Below are 18,750 nucleotides of genomic sequence, written 5' to 3'. Positions count from 1 at the left end.
AACATTGTATGATCCAATCTTTCCACTCCCAGGTACTAACCCAAGGGAAAAGATAACCTTTGTCAACACAAAGATTCATTCACAGCAGCTTAACTTGTAATAACCAGAAACAACAAAACTGGAAACAACCAAAATGTCAAGCGATAGGTAAATGAATAAACAAATTGTGGTATATCTACACAATGGAATCCCATTCAAAAAGAATGAACTACTGCCATAACAACACAGATAACTCTAAAAATGCTATGCTCAGAGTTTCCGTTGTGGCTCAGTGGAAACAAACCTGACTAGTATCCATGAGGATTTGGGTTTAATCCCTAGCCTCAACTCAGTGGGTTAAGGATATTGCATTGCTGCAAGCTGTAGTACAGGTCTCAGAGGAGTCTCGGATCATATGTTGCTGTGGTGTAGACTGACAGCTGCAGCTCCCTTAGCCTGGGAACTTTCATGTGGTGCATAAAAAAAAAAAAAAAAGTTATGCTCACTGAAAACAACCAGACACTCCGCCCCCTGACCCCAATACCCTATATTTCCATTTACATAAAACTTAAGAACATGCAAACTGATCTATGGTGACAGAAAGGAGATCAGGGGTTTCTTGGAGATTGAAGGGTTAAAGAGAAAAGGGATGGAGGAATTACAAGAAGGTACAAAGGAGCTTTCAGAGATGACATATATGTTCACTATCTTGATTGTGGTGGTAGTTTCCTGGGTGTATACACATGGCAAACTTATATTCTATACTTCCAACACAGTATGTCAATTATCCCTCAAAAGCAATTAAAATTCTCTAAAAAGAGACATCCTCAAAAGGTAAAATTTTAGCATAAAATGAAATGCTAAAATGCTAAATGAATGTACTTTTATTCTAGGGTAGTGTTTCTAAAACTTTAGTTAACTCAACTATCCTCTTTTAAACACAAGCTCCCCATGCCTTCCATAAATGTTATTTAAAACTTCAGAAGTAATTAAGTATTATGACAGGAGCAAAGAAAAGGCAACTGAATATGCTTTTCCAACCAGCAAATTCTCCTTCATTCACTTTGATATACTCCAGTCCCTTTGAGATTATAATTTTAAAGGTTTTTTTGGGAAAAAAAATACTGCCAAATAAGCATTAGAAGATATAATGCAAATACAAGGAAGGAAGGAGGGAGGGACCTGAAGGAAGGGAGGACGGGGAGGGTGGGAGAAAATTAAGTTAAAAACTAACATCAAACACACAAGAAACTTCAAAATATGACCTCAAATGTAGTCTGAAATTTTGGTTGGGGCCTTTATGTTAAACTTGAATTAAAAGCTGCAGTGGCAGTTCCCGTTGTGGCTTGGCGGGAAACGCATCTGACTATGAACCATGAGGACAAAGGTTCGATCCCAGGCCTTCTCAGTGGGTTAAGGATCTGGCATTGCTGTGAGCTGTGGTGGAGGTTGCAGACATGGCTCAGATCTGGCATTGCCGTGGCTATGGCTGGCAGCTGTAGCTCCAATTAGACTCCTAGCCTAGGAACCTCCACATGCCTTGGGTACAGCCCTAAAAAGACAAAAGTTAAATAAATAAGCTGCAATGCTTGTTTAGGTAGCTGTTTGCTCATTTTTTCCTCATCTGCCTGTCCCTGTCTCACCCTTGACTACTCTGATTACCCCTCTAGCCACACTAAATTTACAATTTCACTTGCTAGCTGACTTCACCTCAATTCAGCAGAGCTTTGTGAAGTATCAGACAATGAATTTCCAAGTGGAATCATTGCAGCTAATGCTGCCACTGCTAGCCCCATTTTCTGGCCTTCTCCCTCCCCTGGCTCACATTCTCAGATTCTCTCTGATGTGCCAAGAACGAGCAATTCTAGTCCAGGAGAAGAACATCTAAAGAGGCCTGGGTCTCTTCTGGGAAGGTTACCATCATCCTCACCTGAACACAATGACCATAAAGACTAGAACTATCAGAATATTTAACAAAATGTCAGATTTAAAGATAAAAAAACAATCAGAATGGAAAAATTGCTGGTATGACCACTATAGAGAACAGTATGGAGGTACCTTAGAAATCTATACCACCATATGACCCAGGAATCCCACTCTTGGGCATGTATCAAGACAAAACTTTCCTTAAAAAAGACACATGCACCCGCATGTTCACTGCAGCACTATTCACAGTAGCCAAGACATGGAAACAACCCAAATGTCCATTGACAGATGATTGGATCAGGAAGATGTGGTATGTATACACAATGGAATACTACTCAGCCATAAAAAGAATGAAATAATGCCATTTGCAGCAACATGGAGGGAACTAGAGACTCTCATCCTGAGTGAAGTAAGTCAGAAAGAGAAAGACAAATACCATGTGATGTTACTTTATTTCTGGACTCTAATACACAGCACAAAGGAACTTTTCCACAGAAAAAATCATGGACTTGGAGAATAGACTTGTGGTTGCCTACCTAGGGGGAGGGGGAGGTAGTGGGATGGATTGGGAGCTTGGGGTTAATAAATACAAACTACTGCTTTTTGGAATGGATTAGCAATGACATCCTTCTGTGTAGCACTGAGAACTATGTCTAGTCACTTATGATGGAGCATGATAATATGCGAAAAAAGAATGTATACATGTATGTGTAACTGGGTCACCATGCTGTACTGTAGGAAAAAAAAAATTGTATTGGGGAAATAACAACTAAAAAAATTGTATATATAAAAGGATTTCAACAAGAAAAAATCCTGACAGATGGATAAAAATGAGAAGGACATGCATAAAAATGAAAATAAAGTAGTTGTTAGGCCCCCCTCTCCACCTGTTTCACTATCTTTATTGGTGTTATATTGTCTTTATAGGGGGAAAAAATGGTTTATTGACAGCTGCTGGCTTGAAGACTTTGTTCATTCCATCCAGCTGAAATGAATCTGAGGTTTCTATTCATCTGGGAAAAAAGGAAAACTAACAAATTTATTTTGCTTCTGTGGTGGGTGGTGGTAGCTGTGGTGAATTTACTTGACTGCCAATTACTAGTAACAGTTATCTGATTGTTAGATGTTTTATAAATGTGTCTAGCAAAGTTCTGTCTGCAAATGTATACAGTTTAGGGGAAAAAATAACTTAATCTCTCATTCCACAGGATAAAGAAAACTGACCCTGGTTAATCCAATGAGATGGTCCAGACCTCACTACAACCACAGTGTATATTATAATAACTCCCAGGAAAGTCTGGTCAGAATATTACCTCCAGGGAAAGATGCTACTATGACAAGGAAATCAGCTTTTGAGGGGTTTATTCTGAAGGGGAGCAGGACATGGCACTCCAAAATATGCCACTTTGGCACATGGATTATTTTTGAGCTGAAAAACAGCCAATGTTTCTCTAAACTCCTCTTACCTGTCTAAAGACAGGGTCTCTAAGAAGAACTCAATTGTCATAAATCCCCTCCCCAGAAGGAAGTTTCATCACTGGAGAAAAGTGACTCTCAACATGGGAAGGGAGGCTAGAGGAGGACACTCAACATAGAGGGGCTTTGTTATGAATTATCACACCTCCCACCTCTTCTTCTAAAGGCCCATTCATTGTTCCTAAGAATCTTCACTCTCCCCAAGAAGGCCTATATTTCTATTCCCCATTCTTTCCATACCAAGAGGTATTTTCATATAAACTGGTGCAGTCACTATGGAGAACAGTATGGAAGTTCCTTGAAAAACTATATATAGAACTACCCTATTATCAAGCAATCCCACTCTTGGGCATCCACCTGGAGAAAACCACAATTTGAAAAGATACATGAACCCCAATGTTCACTGCAACACTATTCACAATAGCCAAGACATGGAAGCAACCTAAAACGTCCATCAACAGAGGAATGGATAAAGAGGATATGGTACATATATACGAGGGAATATTATTCAGCCATAAAAAAGGATGAAATAATGCCACTTGCAGCAACATGGATGGACCCAGAGATATCATAAAAGTGAATTCGGTAAGGGAAAAGTAAGAGTTCTATGGGTAGTGGGAGGGGAGAGCAGATCCCAGAGAGCCCTGAGCAATCCCACCACCGCTGCCAGCCTAGTTACCATCACACCCTGGGGAGGAGCTGCAGCCGCCACAGCCCTTCCCAGTCACCATCACCAAAACCATGAGCAGCAAGGCCAAGGCCCAGCAGCCGCCTGCTACCGCCTCCACCTCAGCGCTGCCGACACCAAGCCCGGCAGGACAGGCAGCAGTGCAAGGACCGGCCTCATATGGGCGGCACCTGCTGGCAGGGACAAGAAGATCATCACAACGAAGGTTTTGGGAACAGTAAAATAGTTCAGTGTAAGAAACGGATATGGTTTCATCAACGGGAATGACACCAAGGAAGATGTATTTGTACACCAGACTGCCATAAAGAAGAATAACCCCAGGAAGCACCTTCACAGTGTAGGAGATGGAGAGACTGCCGAGTTTGATGTTGTTGAAGGAGAAAAGGGTGCGGAGGCAGCAAATGTTACAGGTCCTGGTGGAGTTCAGTGCAAGGCAGTAAATATGCAGCAGACTGTAACCATTATAGACGCTATCCACATTACAGGGGTCCTCTACGCAATTACCAGCAGAATTACCAGAATAGCAAGAGGGGGGCAAAGAATGAGGGATCAGAGAATGCTCCCAAAGGCCAGGCCCAACAGTGCTGGCCCTACCGCAGGTGAAGGTCCCCCCCTTACTACATGCGGAGACCCTATGCTCATCAACCACAGTATTCCAACCCTCCTGTGCAGGGAGAAGTGATGGAGGGTGCTGACCACCAGGGTGCAGGAGACCAAGGTAGACCAGTGAGACAGAACATGTATTCATGCAATAGACCATGCTTCCACAGGAGCCCTCCATGCCTAAGACAACCCAGAGAGGACTGCAACGAAGAAGATTAAGAAAATCAAGGAGATGAGACCCAGGGTCAGCAGCCACCTCAAGGTCAGTACCACTGCAACTTCAATTACCGGTGCAGATGCCCAGAAAACCGTAAAGATGGCAAAGAGACAAAAGCAGCCGATCCACCAGCTGAGAATTCATCTGAGCAGGGCGGGGCTGAGTAAATGCCGGCTCACCACCTCCACCATCATCCGGTTTAGTCATCCAACAAGAAGAAATGAATATGAAGTTCCAGCAATCAGAAATGAACACAAGATTGGAGCTGAAGAACTTAAGTGCTTGCTCTTTGCCCATTGATCAGATAACTAGATCTATGCAGCATGGGGTTTTTATTATTTTTACCTAAAGATGTCTCCTTTTGGTAATGACAAACGTGTTTTTATTTTTTAAAAAAAGGCCTGGTTTTTCTCAATACACCTTTAAAGGTTTTTAAATTGTTTCATATCTGGTCAAGTTGAGATTTTTAAGAACCTCGTTTTTAATTTGTAATAAAAGTTTACAGCTTGATTTTTCAAAAAATTCAACAAACTGCAAGCACCTGTTAATAAAGTTCTTAAATAATTAAAAAAAAAGAAGAGAAAGGTAAAATATCACGAGATCACTAATATGTGGAATCTAATAAAAATGATACTAAAGAACTTACTCACAAAATGAAAATGCACTCAAAGATTTCAAAACCAAATTTATGTCTACCAAAAGGGAAACATGGGGACGAGGGATAAATTAGGAGGCTGGGATATAACACAGACACCCTACTATACACAAAATAGATAAGTAACAAAGACATACTGTACAGCACAGGGAAGTCTACTTGATACTCTTAATAACCTATATGGGAAAAGAATCTGAAAAAGAATGGATATATGTAAATGTGTAACTATTTCACCTTGCTGTAGACCTGAAGCTACTACAATATTGTAAGTCAATTATACGCCAATAATTTTTTTAAAAAGATATTTAGGGCTGATTTCAAAGCAACATCAGGGAGTTAGTTATTATCCCCTGGTTATCTCCCACGCATACATGAGGGATGCATGTTAATAAACTTTTGTTTTTCTCTTGTCCCTTGGTCTTTTATTAGAGGAGTCTCAGCTAAGAACTCAGAAGGGCAGCGGGAGAATTCTTTCTCCTCTACGATCTGACTTCAAGAATAAATCATGGGCTGGGCAATGACACTGACTCAAGCGCCAACCAGTCCTAGTGGAGGTAAGGGCAGCTTCTAGGAGAGCATCAATAATACTAGCACTAAAATGGGTCAGGAGAGCACATGCACCATTGCTGGTGGAATGTAAACTCATTCAACATTTTTGGAGAATGGCTGGTCAAAATCTATGCTAATGTTCACTATGCACCCAGCAGTCATCTTCTAGGAAAGCTCTGGGGTATAGACTAGGAAGCTATCACAGCAGGCTTTTCTTTCCGTGGCAATAAAATACTGGGAATTTCCAGAACTGGTGAGATAAACATGTAATAGCCATAGAAAAGATCATCACGCAGTGGTTAAGACAAAATGGAGCAAGTTGAAAACAATGTTTGTAACATTTTTTGGTGAAACACATGTCACTCACCAACACATACTATTTCTATGAATGATGACACAGGAATAGAAAAAAAGAACGTGCATGACATCTTTAAATGAAATTAACCAGGGAGAGGTCTACAGTGATGCTGGAGAGAATTTTAACTTTTACATGTATAAATTTCCATAATACAGAAGATTTTGCAGTGTCTTGTAATTGAGTAAATTACAAAAAAAGACAATTAGATCAAAATAAACTTAAAATCAATGGAACAGGAGACTGACATAGAGAATAAATGATAAAAACACTGGGACAGAAAATGAATTTGGCAATACAGGTGTTGGTAGTAAGAAATTTCTATCAAGGAGAACATGTAATAGTTTTTTCCTGGAGAAAATGAGCACAGGTTAAATGACTTTCTCTCTCCTCACGACCCCCATCAACTAGCCAGTATCCAAATTTTTGGATAAAGGCAACCTTGTTGCAACCCAGGAGATATTAAAGAACAATTAAAAGAGAGGGCTTTTGGGGAAGGGAAGTTTCAACATTAAGCCATACCTTTAAGAATTAAAGAGCTTTATGGGGAGAAAAAATTTCCAAGTTTCTTTGCAGATGAAAACAGGCACGGTTATGCTAATTCTAAACACTGCCAGCAGGCTGAGTTCCCAGATGCCCTGCAGTCTAGTCTAGGGAGCTGCCAGTCTGCAGGGTCCAGCAGTGTCTGCCTACAGGGATGACTGACACCAGCATTGCCGCCTGGTCCAGCCTGTAGCCATCACCGCCTCTAGGGTGGGCCAAGGACAAGATTGAGTGTCTTAATGAACCGCCTCAGATCTTAAACCACAGCCGCCCACAGCACCATCTGTTTCATGCCATGTGGACCCTAAAAGAAAAATCCGGTTTGGTCCTAAAAATACTGTTTGCTTCACAAGGAAGCATATCCTAGGGCTCTGCCTCACAGGCCTGTTTTACATAACATTAATTAGAGATGCTAATTCTGTGTCAGAATGGGTACAATGGCCACACCCTGGAATGTGAAATTGTAAACTGTCAAATTCTGCCAAAACGTGTCATTTCATCTAAGTGTAGCAAACGAATTTTTAAATTGCTTATGTTCTAAGGCTCGCTGACCACAAATTCTAACTGGACTGGAGTCATAATCTTGTTCTTCCTTTGATTCACAATGAATATGGCGTTTTTCTCCTGTATTTAATAATAAAACTTCCATTAGATAATAAAATTAGCATGTGTATTTGCTTGTGACTTAAAAGGAAATAAAGTCCAGGAAATTATTAATAAGCACTCAGAAGTCAAGAACTGTTTCTTTCTTTTATCAACGTAAAGTACTCAGCTCCAACAGCACCCTCCACTGCCCACTTGTGATACTAGAATGTTTTTCCCTTGCCAGTTGGCACAATGGTAATAAGTTTTGTCAGTAGATGGTGCTGAAGAGACCCTGGAGGGGGAAGGATTCTAGCTTGAGCCAGTCATACCGCCCCCAGCCATATCCCTCCCTGCCACCTAGTAGAGCTCACCTTCCAACTTTCCAGTCCCAGCCAGACATTCCCTGGCTGCCTGTGAGAATCCAGAAGGGATCCCCTGCTTGCAATGCTCTGCCCACCAGCCCAGGCCAACTGGCACCCGGGAGGGAGGCTTCCAGCTAGCTGGTCTTGGTGGGCAGTTCCATACAACCAGTGTCAATCCTATAGCCCTGCACCAAATCTGACCCAGGGCTCCCACTGGGGTTCTCCACCATCCAATGGGCAGCAGACATACCTTTTCCAATGAGGTATGAACCCTAAACCTTGGGAAGCAGACTCTTCAAGTTTGTTCCTTTTTTGAGTTCTCTCCATTGGCTTTAGAATTTTCTCTCATACCTTCTTTAAGTGAATCCCTTGTAAATAGTTAATAACCCTCTATATTAAACCACTCCTTTCAAACTGCAGTGTGGTTTCTGATTCCAGATTATATCCTGATTCATAACCATTCATTGAAGAAGAGAGCGACTTTAAACTTCAAGTTGGCTCTTAATGGTGTTCATTAACTTCATCATTCATTTCTCACTGTAACTCTGGCACATCACTTACCAGGTTATTTCTGGTAAAGGTCCTTCTTCTGCGTCCTTTAGATTCCAATTCATTCAATTTACCAACAACTTACTAGCAGAAGATGACATCAATTAATATTCTTTAAGAAAAAAATAGGAGCTTCTTCAGAACCCAAATTATTTAATCCCAGTATAGTCCTCCTATTTACTGTCCTACTGTCCAGCTCACATTCTTTTCAGTTTAAAAGAAAAAGCTGAAATTGGCCCTCACCAATACCACCCCCCAGCTTAATATATAACATGCTTGTTTATTCCAGATTTTACCAGTCAGGACTTTCCTTATAGTTAACTGCCTTATCTTTTCTTTCTCTCAAGAGATTATACCTAGAGATCAATTTTGGAAGACTTGACAACCATATTGACTCTCCAAGTTGATGAACATGGTATATCTCTCCAGGTAAATCTTTTAAAATTTCATTCAGTAGTATTTTATAATTTTCAGAATATATATATTGAACATACTTTATTGGATATGTTTTTCTAGGTATTTTATTATTTTGATGTTATTGTAAATTGTATTTGAAAATTCCAAATTTTTTGTTGCCAGTATATAAAAACAGAATTGATTTTGTATATTGGTTTTTCTAATAACTTTTTGTAGCTTCCTTAGGATTTTCTGCATATGTGATCATATCTGTGAATAAGGAAAGTTTTACTTCTTAATTTCCCACCATTTTGCTTCTATTCCTCTCCTCCCTCTCCTTTTTCTCTTAAGGAATTTGCCTCCAGTCACATGATGAATAGGAATGGAAGGAGTGAATGACATAACTGCTTTGTTCTGAACCTTACAGTTAAAGCATTGTGAATTTTGCAGTTAACTATAAAGTTTTTTTGTAGATATCTATAACCAGATTAAGGATGTTCTCTTGCATTTCTAGTTTGCTCAGAGTGTTAACCATAAATGGTGTGGAATTTCAACTAATTCTTTTTCTGCACCTCATGAGATGATCATATGATGACCTCATGGACCATGAGCTTATTCTATGCACAACAAAGAAAACCTTTCAGATATGCTATTTTTGCCTCTTCTGAAACAGCCAAATGAAGAGGCTAACTAATACACTCTCACCACCATCCGAAAGTCACATGATTATTGTCAAGGGTTGGGGGCAAGCCGAAGTGACGTGGATAAGCCTGGTAGAGAATCATGGATCAAACCAAGAGTTATTTCAGAATAGAAGTAATAGAACTATCTGATAAATCTGATGCACGGGATGAGGAAAGGGTAGAAATTGAGAATTTATTCTAAATTGCTGGCTTGAGCGATTGGGTAAAGGATACTGCTGTTTACTGATACAGGAAAACATGGGAAGGAAAAGATCTGAATGATTTTGTGATCTATCAAGAGCCATGATTTAGATGGATTACATCTGTTATTCTTACTAGACATCCAAGTGCATGGATCAAGAAACTGGATACACGAGGCTGAGACTCAGCATTTACCACACAATATCATAACAATCTGTTTCCCTGTTTTTCTCCCTGGCCAGTCTGAGTTCCTTGAAGGTGGGGACAATGTCTTATTTATCTTTACATCCTGGGCTCTAATACAGTACTTTTCAGAAAGTTGATATTCAACAAATAGTGGTTGAATTAGTCCATGAATCTGGTGTTTTCGTACAAGGTAATTCACACTATTACCTATATAAAATCATTGCTTTGGGATTAAAATACTTATCTGCATTTCACAAGGATCAAAATAAGTAACAAAATAAAGGAAATCAGAAGACAAGGATAGGAGGTCCCGTCATGGCTCAGTGGTTAACAAATTCGATTAGGAACCATGAGGTTGTGGGTTCGATCCCTGGCCTTGCTCAGTGGGTTAAGGATCCAGCGTTGCCATGAGCTGTGGTGTAGGCTGCAGACATGGCTTGTATCCTGCATTGCTGTGGCTCTGGTGTAGGCTGGCAGCTATAGCTCTGATTAGACCCCTAGCCTGGGAATCTCCATATGCCGTGGGAGCGGCCTTAGAAAAGGCAAAAAGACAAAAAAAAAAAGAAAGAAAGACAAGGATAAATATTTTAATGAAGGCAATATATTTAAAACTATCGAGGCATAATGGCATCCTTATGACATTAATGTTAAAATGCAGGAGAGACATTATACAACAGAATCAACTACTGTGAAGAAAACTGAAAATTGCAGAGATGCCATCAAGATCATCTAATCTGGGGGTTCTTGCACTATGCTCCTTAGATTGGTACAATTTCTTGGAGACACACAAGGGCTACTGTAGGCACAGAGTGGAGAGATCAAGCAGTTGGGATTTGGGATTTGAGTGTTATAGGTGAGATTTCATTTCAAAAAAGGAATTATTCCACTAAAAAATGTGGGGGTTTTTGCGTCTTTTTTTTTTTTTTTTGCCATTTCTTGGGCCACTCCCTTGGCATATGGAGGTTCCCAGGCTAGGGGTCGAATCGGAGCTGTAGCCACCGGCCTACGCCAGAGCCACAGCAACGCGGGATCTGAGCCGAGTCTGCAACCTACATCACAGCTCATGGCAACGCTGGATCCTTAACCCACTGAGCAAGGGCAGGGATCGAACCCACAACCTCATGGTTCCTAGTCGGATTTGTTAACCACTGCGCCACGACGGGAACTCCCTAAAAAATGTTTTTTTAAAGCATGGATACTTTAGCCTCATTCTATAGGTGAAGAAACTGGATCCTCCTTAAACATGTCCAGATTTGAATACAGGCAGGTCTAGAACTTGGATCTTCTTAACAACGAGACCAGATATGGTGGGGTTTCATTCCAAAATTCATCTAAGAATATACTTGACATACTTTCTTATATTTACTATCTATGGTTTCTTAGAGTCATAAGTTTCAAAAATTTATCATCAATGGTTATGTTGTATCATTTACACTGGGCTTAAACACAGGGTAATGCAAAGGGAAAGTTTTGAAGACAATACTGGGTTTAAGCTCTGCTGGGTACAGTTAGAGGAGGATTTATGTGAGAGTAATTTTAATGGAGTCAGTACAGAGCATCTAGGTCAACCAACTTTGTTGCCCAAATGTTACTAAGGGGTGAATACACAAGTTACTACAATACATCCTAATTTCTCCCCTGGGGTTTAAGTGGAATTAATTAAATACTTATCAGAAGCAAAGGATAAAGTGCTGGGATAAAAAGAAAATCTCTTCTATATTTACATTAGAAAAAGGCACTGCCTTTCCAAGAAAGGAAAAAAACAGAAAGCAAAGTTACTTCTGAAAGTACATTCATGTTATATTTTAATTAACCACATAGTATTTCTCCAGCAGGTTATGCTATAACACACTGTGGATAAAATCTCTTCATTTGCTTTCTTCTTTCCTTTCAGAGGGAATTTTTTTTTTATCTTATCTGGAACAACAGGCTGGTATTATCAAAGCTGTGTATCCTGAGAGTCAGTAGCAGGATGGTGTTTCCTTTTTTCATTATTTTTGGTAGAACACACAGACTGTAAGGGATAAGCTATCAGCGTTCATATGTCTTCAAATTCTTACTAGGCTCCCTTAAGGGAAAAAGAAGGTAATTAATCTGTCATCCTAGAGAGTGTAGGCTCCTTCACAATATTCAAAAGCCTATTTCATAAATAGATGAACCAGAACAAAAGAAAAGGAAGCATTTCTAACCAAAAGCTGTTGAAGAGCATAAAGTCAGAATTTTTAGAAATTCTAAGACTGAAAGCCAAAACCAATAGCAATAATAACAAACAAAAGCAGTATGTCTGCCTGCTAATTTATATTTGCTATTTCTGAATTTAGCTACATATTTGTGAAAACTAATCTGCTATATGACTACCTTGCTGCCATAAACATTATTCCAGCAAGGACCAAACAAATATGGATTAAAAGATTTAGAAATGCACTGATTTTTAAAATGTGTAATCCTCTTAGTTAACATGTTGATCTCTTGGTAGAGTTTCCCAAAGCTCACAGAAGCATCCTGCATCATATTTTGTACAAGCTGTTCTTTTCCAGGTATCACTAGATGTGCAGACCCCACTTAGGGTATCTCCTTGTTTAGGGGTCTAAGAAGAGCCTCCCCCCCCTTTTTTTTTTAGGGCCACGCTTGCAGCACATGGAGGATCCCAGGCTAGAGCTGAAGCTGCCGGCCTACACCAAAGCCTCAGCAATGTGGGATCCAAGTCGCATCTGCGACCTACACCACAACTCACAGCAATGCTGGATCCTTAACCCACTGAGCAAGGTGAGAGATTGAATCTGCACCCTCATGGATCCTAGTTGGGTTCGTTAACCACTAAGCCACGATGGGAACTCTGGGAAAGGGCCTTGTAAAGTGAGTTCTTACCTTTGTCTTTTTCTACTTTCTAAAACTTGTCCTAAATACTGCCTTAGGCAGCCCTGCAGTATAAAAAAGCCTGGGACATGCAGGAAGAAAAAAGTCAGGGTCTTCTTCTTTGTCACTGAAGCAACACCTTAAGGAACTACTTATACCCATGGGACTCTCAGCATCTTTTTCTGTACCTGGATGGGTAGCTGTGTCCTTCTAATACTTTCTGGGATCCTCTCCCAGTGCTATAAACATAAGACTTGGCTTGTCAGGCCCAGCTGACATCAGTGGAAACAATCTCGAATAAGTGTGCACATCAGCAAGGAGGAAAGCACAGCTGCTCTGAGGGCAGGATCACATGAGAAGGGAGAGCAAAATACTGAGCAGTGAAATGGAGGTAGCCTAGAGGAGAGGTATCTGCAGTTCTTTTTACCATAATATAGGGTTTTGAACACTCAATTCACATTACAGGCTAGATTCCTGGCATTTGCCAAACTCAGTTCTTGGGCTGCAGGCCTACCAGTGGATAGTAAGTCAAAAAGCAAAGGGGAAAGGAGCCTTCTGTTGTGTTTCATTCAGCTCCCCAGCTTTCTGAGGAAAGGAATAGCAAGCAGTTGGCATATTTAAAAAAAATCACAGCTTGCTTCTCGAAGCATTTCATAGTACAATCATTACTTTGGAAACTCAAAGACAAAGAAACACATATATCAGTAGAGAAAATGAAACCATTTCATTGTATGCCTGAGTCACAATTTTTTTTTTCAGAGTGGTGTTAAAGAAATGCTAAAGTGGTGGCTAAGACATGACTTTTGTTAGAAGGCAATAATTCAGTATTTGTAAGTCAGGAAATATTTATGTTTTAACAAACAGGCCGTTCTTTTTTTTATTTTTTTATTTTTTGGCCACACCTATGGCATGCAGAAGTTCCCTGCCAGGGATCCAACCCACGCCACAGCAGTGACAATGCCGGATCCACTGAGCCACCAGGGAACTTTTTTTTTTTTCTTTATTGGCTGAATGAATGCTCCCATGTTAAGTAATTCATACTAACTTAAATGTGCCGGAAGAAAAATGATCACCAGCAATGTTCCTTAACCCTACTCCATACTCTCAAAGTACTGATTATAGGTTTTTAATGTGTCACCTTGACTTTGTTACTATACTACTAGACTTTCTGCTCCAGGACATGATATTTACTTACTTCTTCACCTCCCTCCCCCACCTAGCACAGCTTCCATTAAATTGCTAGGAAATAAATATTTTTATTGCCTAATAAAATACCCTTCCACCCAGCTGGCTCATTGACAGAAAAATAAAAGATATAATTCCTGGAAGAGGAAATCTTATTGACTCAAAAGAGGAGAAAAGATTTTAAGAACAGTATAGTATTCTGCTTTGATTCATCTAAAGCATCTTATGCCCCCCCCAACAGACTATTTTATAGAGTAATTTTAGGTTCACAGAAAAACTGAGCAGAAGGTACAGAGATTTCCCATATAATAGCATTTTTTATTGTTTGCCAAAATTGAGTTCAATATTTGGAAAGATGAACAAATAGTGTATTACATTTGTTTAATTTTTTTGTTTGTTTTTTTTTTGCTTGCTAGAAGGTTATAATTTCACTAAAGTTAATGCCTTTTTCATTTCACATCCAATTTGACATCCTGGTATATTAGGAGGATCACAATTATGAAAAGAGTCACTTTAAACACTACCTGATTATTTTTGCCTAGTAACAATTTTTACTAGAAGGATGAAAAATGATAAGGAATTGGCAATCAAATTTAGTTCTTTTATGAGTTTAGTTTTCTGATTTCCTCAGAGAGGCACTCTTGGTGCAAAGCACTAAAAAGAAATTTCAATGAAAATTTTGTCAAACTTCTTCAAAATAGGAATTCACTGAAGCCTACTTCCAGGCATATCATAGGCACTCACTACGGCTGAATGAATTGAATCACATCCCAAGATGTAATTTAAATAATCAGATTTAAATGTGCATACATCGCTATTCTGTGTGAGAGACAACCAATATTTCATTTTTTTGGGGATGAGATGGGAACCGAAAATGAGTCTAATATTATCCTCCAAAAAAGGTCTTATTAACACCTTTCAGCTATTTACTTTTCGCTTGGCAAACATGAAACATTTTTAATACTGAATTTTACTTAGAGTAAATTGATAGTAATTTGTTCGACTGAGCTTCAATAAAATGAACTCTGCATTTGAATGTTAAATGTTATCTGCCATGAGTGATTTACATATTATTAGAACAAGAAGTTGCAAAAGGAGAAACCAAAGGAAAATAGGAACTCGCATTTATTTTAAAATGAACAAACAAATGGAAGGAATGAAAATTGTCTCTAATTTTTAAAGTGGTTCTTAATGTCATTCCCTACAGAGTTCCCCCACAAAGATGTATGCCTTTTGAAAAGAACACAGGGAAGTTTTAAAAACGCAATACTTCTCTCATCATAAATCTACTTCTGCAGCATCAGGGTACACACTAATACTTGATTCACACAAAGTATTTTTTTCTTTCCTCATCCCTACTCCCAAATCCTAAACTCTGTGAGGGGAATAAGAGCAAAAACAACTGCACTACAAGGTTGAAAATGAAGAGAGATAACAGAGGTTTGGGCAAAGAAACTAAGATATCCAAAAGAAGGACAGATAATTTGTAACTGAGAAACCAGAGAAAAATTCATCTCAGGGAAAAACATTTCTAATATTTAGAAGAATGGGTTCTATTTACTTTTGTGATTTTATTTTTCTTTTTTGGCCACCCTCGGGCATACAGAGTTCATAGGCCAGGTATCAGATCCAAGCTGCTGTTGAGACGTATGACACACTTGCAGCAATGCTGGATAACTAACCCACTATGCTAGGCCAGGGATTAAACCTGTGTCCCAGGGCTCCAGAGATGCTGCCAATCCCATTGCATAACAGTGGGAAATCCAGATGGGTTCTGTTTACATATTGGTGATAGGAGATGAGGAATTCCTGGCAGGTGTAAAGGTACAGGAGTTCGACAGCACAGGATGTGTCCCGACACCAATTCTTGCATCTTTACCAATGACTGGACAAGATGAAAGGCAATGTATGACAAGGCTTGTCATTTGCTTGTGCCATGGAGAATAATATCCTCCAAACAGAGATTCAAGTTCACTGACAACTAAAATGTAGAATTATTCAAAACTAACAGAAGGCTGAGTTTATATTAGACACAATACGAAGAAAGAAATTCACTGAATGATACATTTAAAAGACATGGTTCCCAGAAAATGCAGTGATATATACAATGACATATTATTCAGCCAAAAAAAAAAAAAGAATGAAACCATGCCATTTGCGACAACATGGATGGACCTCCAGGGCATTATACTAAGTGAAATAGAGAGAACAAATACTGTGTGATCTTGCTTACATGGGAAAAGTAAACAAAATAAAACAAAGAATCAAGCTCGAAGACACAGAGAATAGGCTGGTGGTTGCCAAAAGGAGGGTGGGAGTGGGAAAAAATAGATAAAGGGGGTCAAGCTATACCATCTCCTGGTTACACAAAAATTAAGCTAGGAATATCAAATAAAGAAATGAAATAAAACAGTTCTCAACACTTTCCTAGTATAACTAAACTCACAGATAAAGAGATCTTAGGAAGAATTTTTAAAATGCCGCAGTCTACGCGCTACCTGGAAAATGTGTGCCTGTCATTTTCAAAAGAGGTGAGTGAGATAAAGGATAAATTCAGCTCCAAGGTCAGATAAACTATTAACCTGGCTTAGGATAAAACTGTTCTCCAGGGGACATGCTCCAATGACTTGGGTGGATTATTTTTTATGATAAATTTTAATCAAACTGTCATAGCTTTCTATCAAGACATAAAATAATGAGACATGAGAGATCCATTTAGAATAGAATATTTAGAGGATGCTGTTTTTCTGCAAGGGGGTTGGGTAGGAGTAGATACAAGGTCACATTTTAAATGAACTCACGCCTACCAAAAACATTAACAGCATGGACAGACTGTTTCTGAGGCAAAAAGCAAAGTAGGTTGAGGAGTTCCCATTGTGCCTCAGCAGTAATGAACCCAACTAGTATCCATGAGGACTCGGGTTTGATCCCTGGCCCCACTCAGTGGGTTAAGGATCCGGCGTTGCCATGACCTGAGGTGTAGGTTGCAGATGTGGCTCAGATCCTGCATTGCTGAGGCTGTGGTGTAGGCCAGTGTCTACAGCTCCAATTCAACCCCTAGCATGGGAACTTCCATATGCCGCGGGTGCGGCCCTAAAAAGCAAAAAAAAAAAAAAAAAAAAAAGTAGGTTGCAAAATAAGGGAGGAAACCAGGAGGTTAATCAAGTAATCAGCTGGATAAGAAGTTACAGCAGCTGGGCTATGATGATTGCAGATCTTTGTTTGCTTGTGTACACAATTCTAATAATAGTTATGTGATATTTTTAATACAAGGCCATGTGAAAGCAATCCCCAGATAGACCCGTTATACGGCGTGCCACCTGAGAATCATACCAAAAGGATTCCTGGTAAGAAACACAGGTCTGACTGAATAATGATTTCTATATTATGGATGCTGTGCCTGTAACTCTCTAGGTTTTTAGGTTTCCACATCAGGCCAGAAAATTTAAAACACACACAACATTTCCAAGCATATGACATGCATCTTTTAAAGGGGAATTTCTTAACCAGCAGGACTCATTAATCAGGGTCTCCTCGTTGGCCTGAACACAGAGTTCCATCCTTGGAGACTCTGGTTCTAACGGCCCTGAGTGGGGCCTCTGAATGTGTAATCAGGGAATGATTCTCAAGTCAACCTCATGCACACTCTTGGTTATGAATCAGAGCAGAAACAACCCAAAAACTGGAAAACAAGAGTATCTCCATAGAAGAGTCAGCAGATTTAGGATTTAGTTTCAGTTCTGTCATTTATTGAACACATCTTCTTAGACAAATTCATAAAATCTCTGAGGATAAGTTTTCTCAGCTATAAAACAGTAGTAACAGTACCTACTCTTTCTTGGGCATGGGTTCAAAGGAGCTGTCTTAATTACCGATCACTGTGGAACAAGCTACTCCAGAACCTTGTGCCTTCAAGTGACAAACATGTTATTATTTCATGATGTCTTTTTTAAATTTTATTTGTCTTTTTTTTTTTCTTGCCTTTTCTTGGGCCGCTCCTGCGGCATATGGAGGTTCCCAGGCTAGGGGTCTAATTGGAGCTGTAGCCACCGGCCTACGCCACAGCCACAGCAATGCTAGATATAAGCTGCATCTGCGACCTACACCACAGCTCACGGCAACACCGGATCCTTAGCCCACTGACCGAGGCCAGGGATGGAACCTGCAACCTCATGGTTCCTAGTCAGATTCGTTAACCACTGAGCCACGATGGGAACTCCTCATGCTATCTTTTGGTCAGGGATCCAAGTGTACCTTATCTGGGTGCCTCTAGCTCCAAGTCTCTCACAAGGTAACATTTGAAGTGTTAGCTATGGTTGTGGCCTCACATATAAAAGTTCAACTTGGGGGATCCACTTCCAAGGTCACTGCCATTGCTGTTGCCAAGCCTCTGGTCCTTACTGGCTGCTGCCTAGAAATGTCAGCCACTTGACTCAAGGGACTGTCCACCTTATGCTAAGTGAAGTTAGTCAGACAGTGAGACACAAATGTCATATTCACTTATATGTGGAATCTGAAAAAAGGATGCAATGAAACTTCTTTGCAGAACAGAAACTAACTCACAGACTTCGAAAAACTTATGGTTACTAAAGGAGACAGGTTTCGTGTGGGGAAGGGTGGCTGGGGGTTTGGGATAGAAATGTTGTAAAAATGGGTTGTGACAATGGTTGTACAACTATAAATGTAATACAATCCATTGAGTTGGGGGGAAAAAAAGGGACCCTCCACAGAGCAGCTTACAACATGACAGCTGGCT

At 39.8% G+C, this 18,750-nt stretch overlaps 1 protein-coding gene and 1 pseudogene across 2 annotated transcripts in view; one reads left to right on the top strand and one right to left on the bottom strand.

The window, feature by feature from the left end:
• Positions 1-18,750, bottom strand: part of CDK14 (cyclin dependent kinase 14) — a 619,947-nt gene that overhangs the window by 200,455 nt on the left and 400,742 nt on the right. The gene's annotated exons all lie outside the window — the stretch shown is intronic.
• Positions 4,108-5,273, top strand: LOC125110522 (Y-box-binding protein 1-like; annotated as a pseudogene).

This window comes from Phacochoerus africanus, chromosome 11, assembly GCF_016906955.1.
Source record: "Phacochoerus africanus isolate WHEZ1 chromosome 11, ROS_Pafr_v1, whole genome shotgun sequence".
Lineage (NCBI taxonomy): Eukaryota > Metazoa > Chordata > Mammalia > Artiodactyla > Suidae > Phacochoerus > Phacochoerus africanus.
This window is presented reverse-complemented; position numbering and strand designations above follow the sequence as displayed.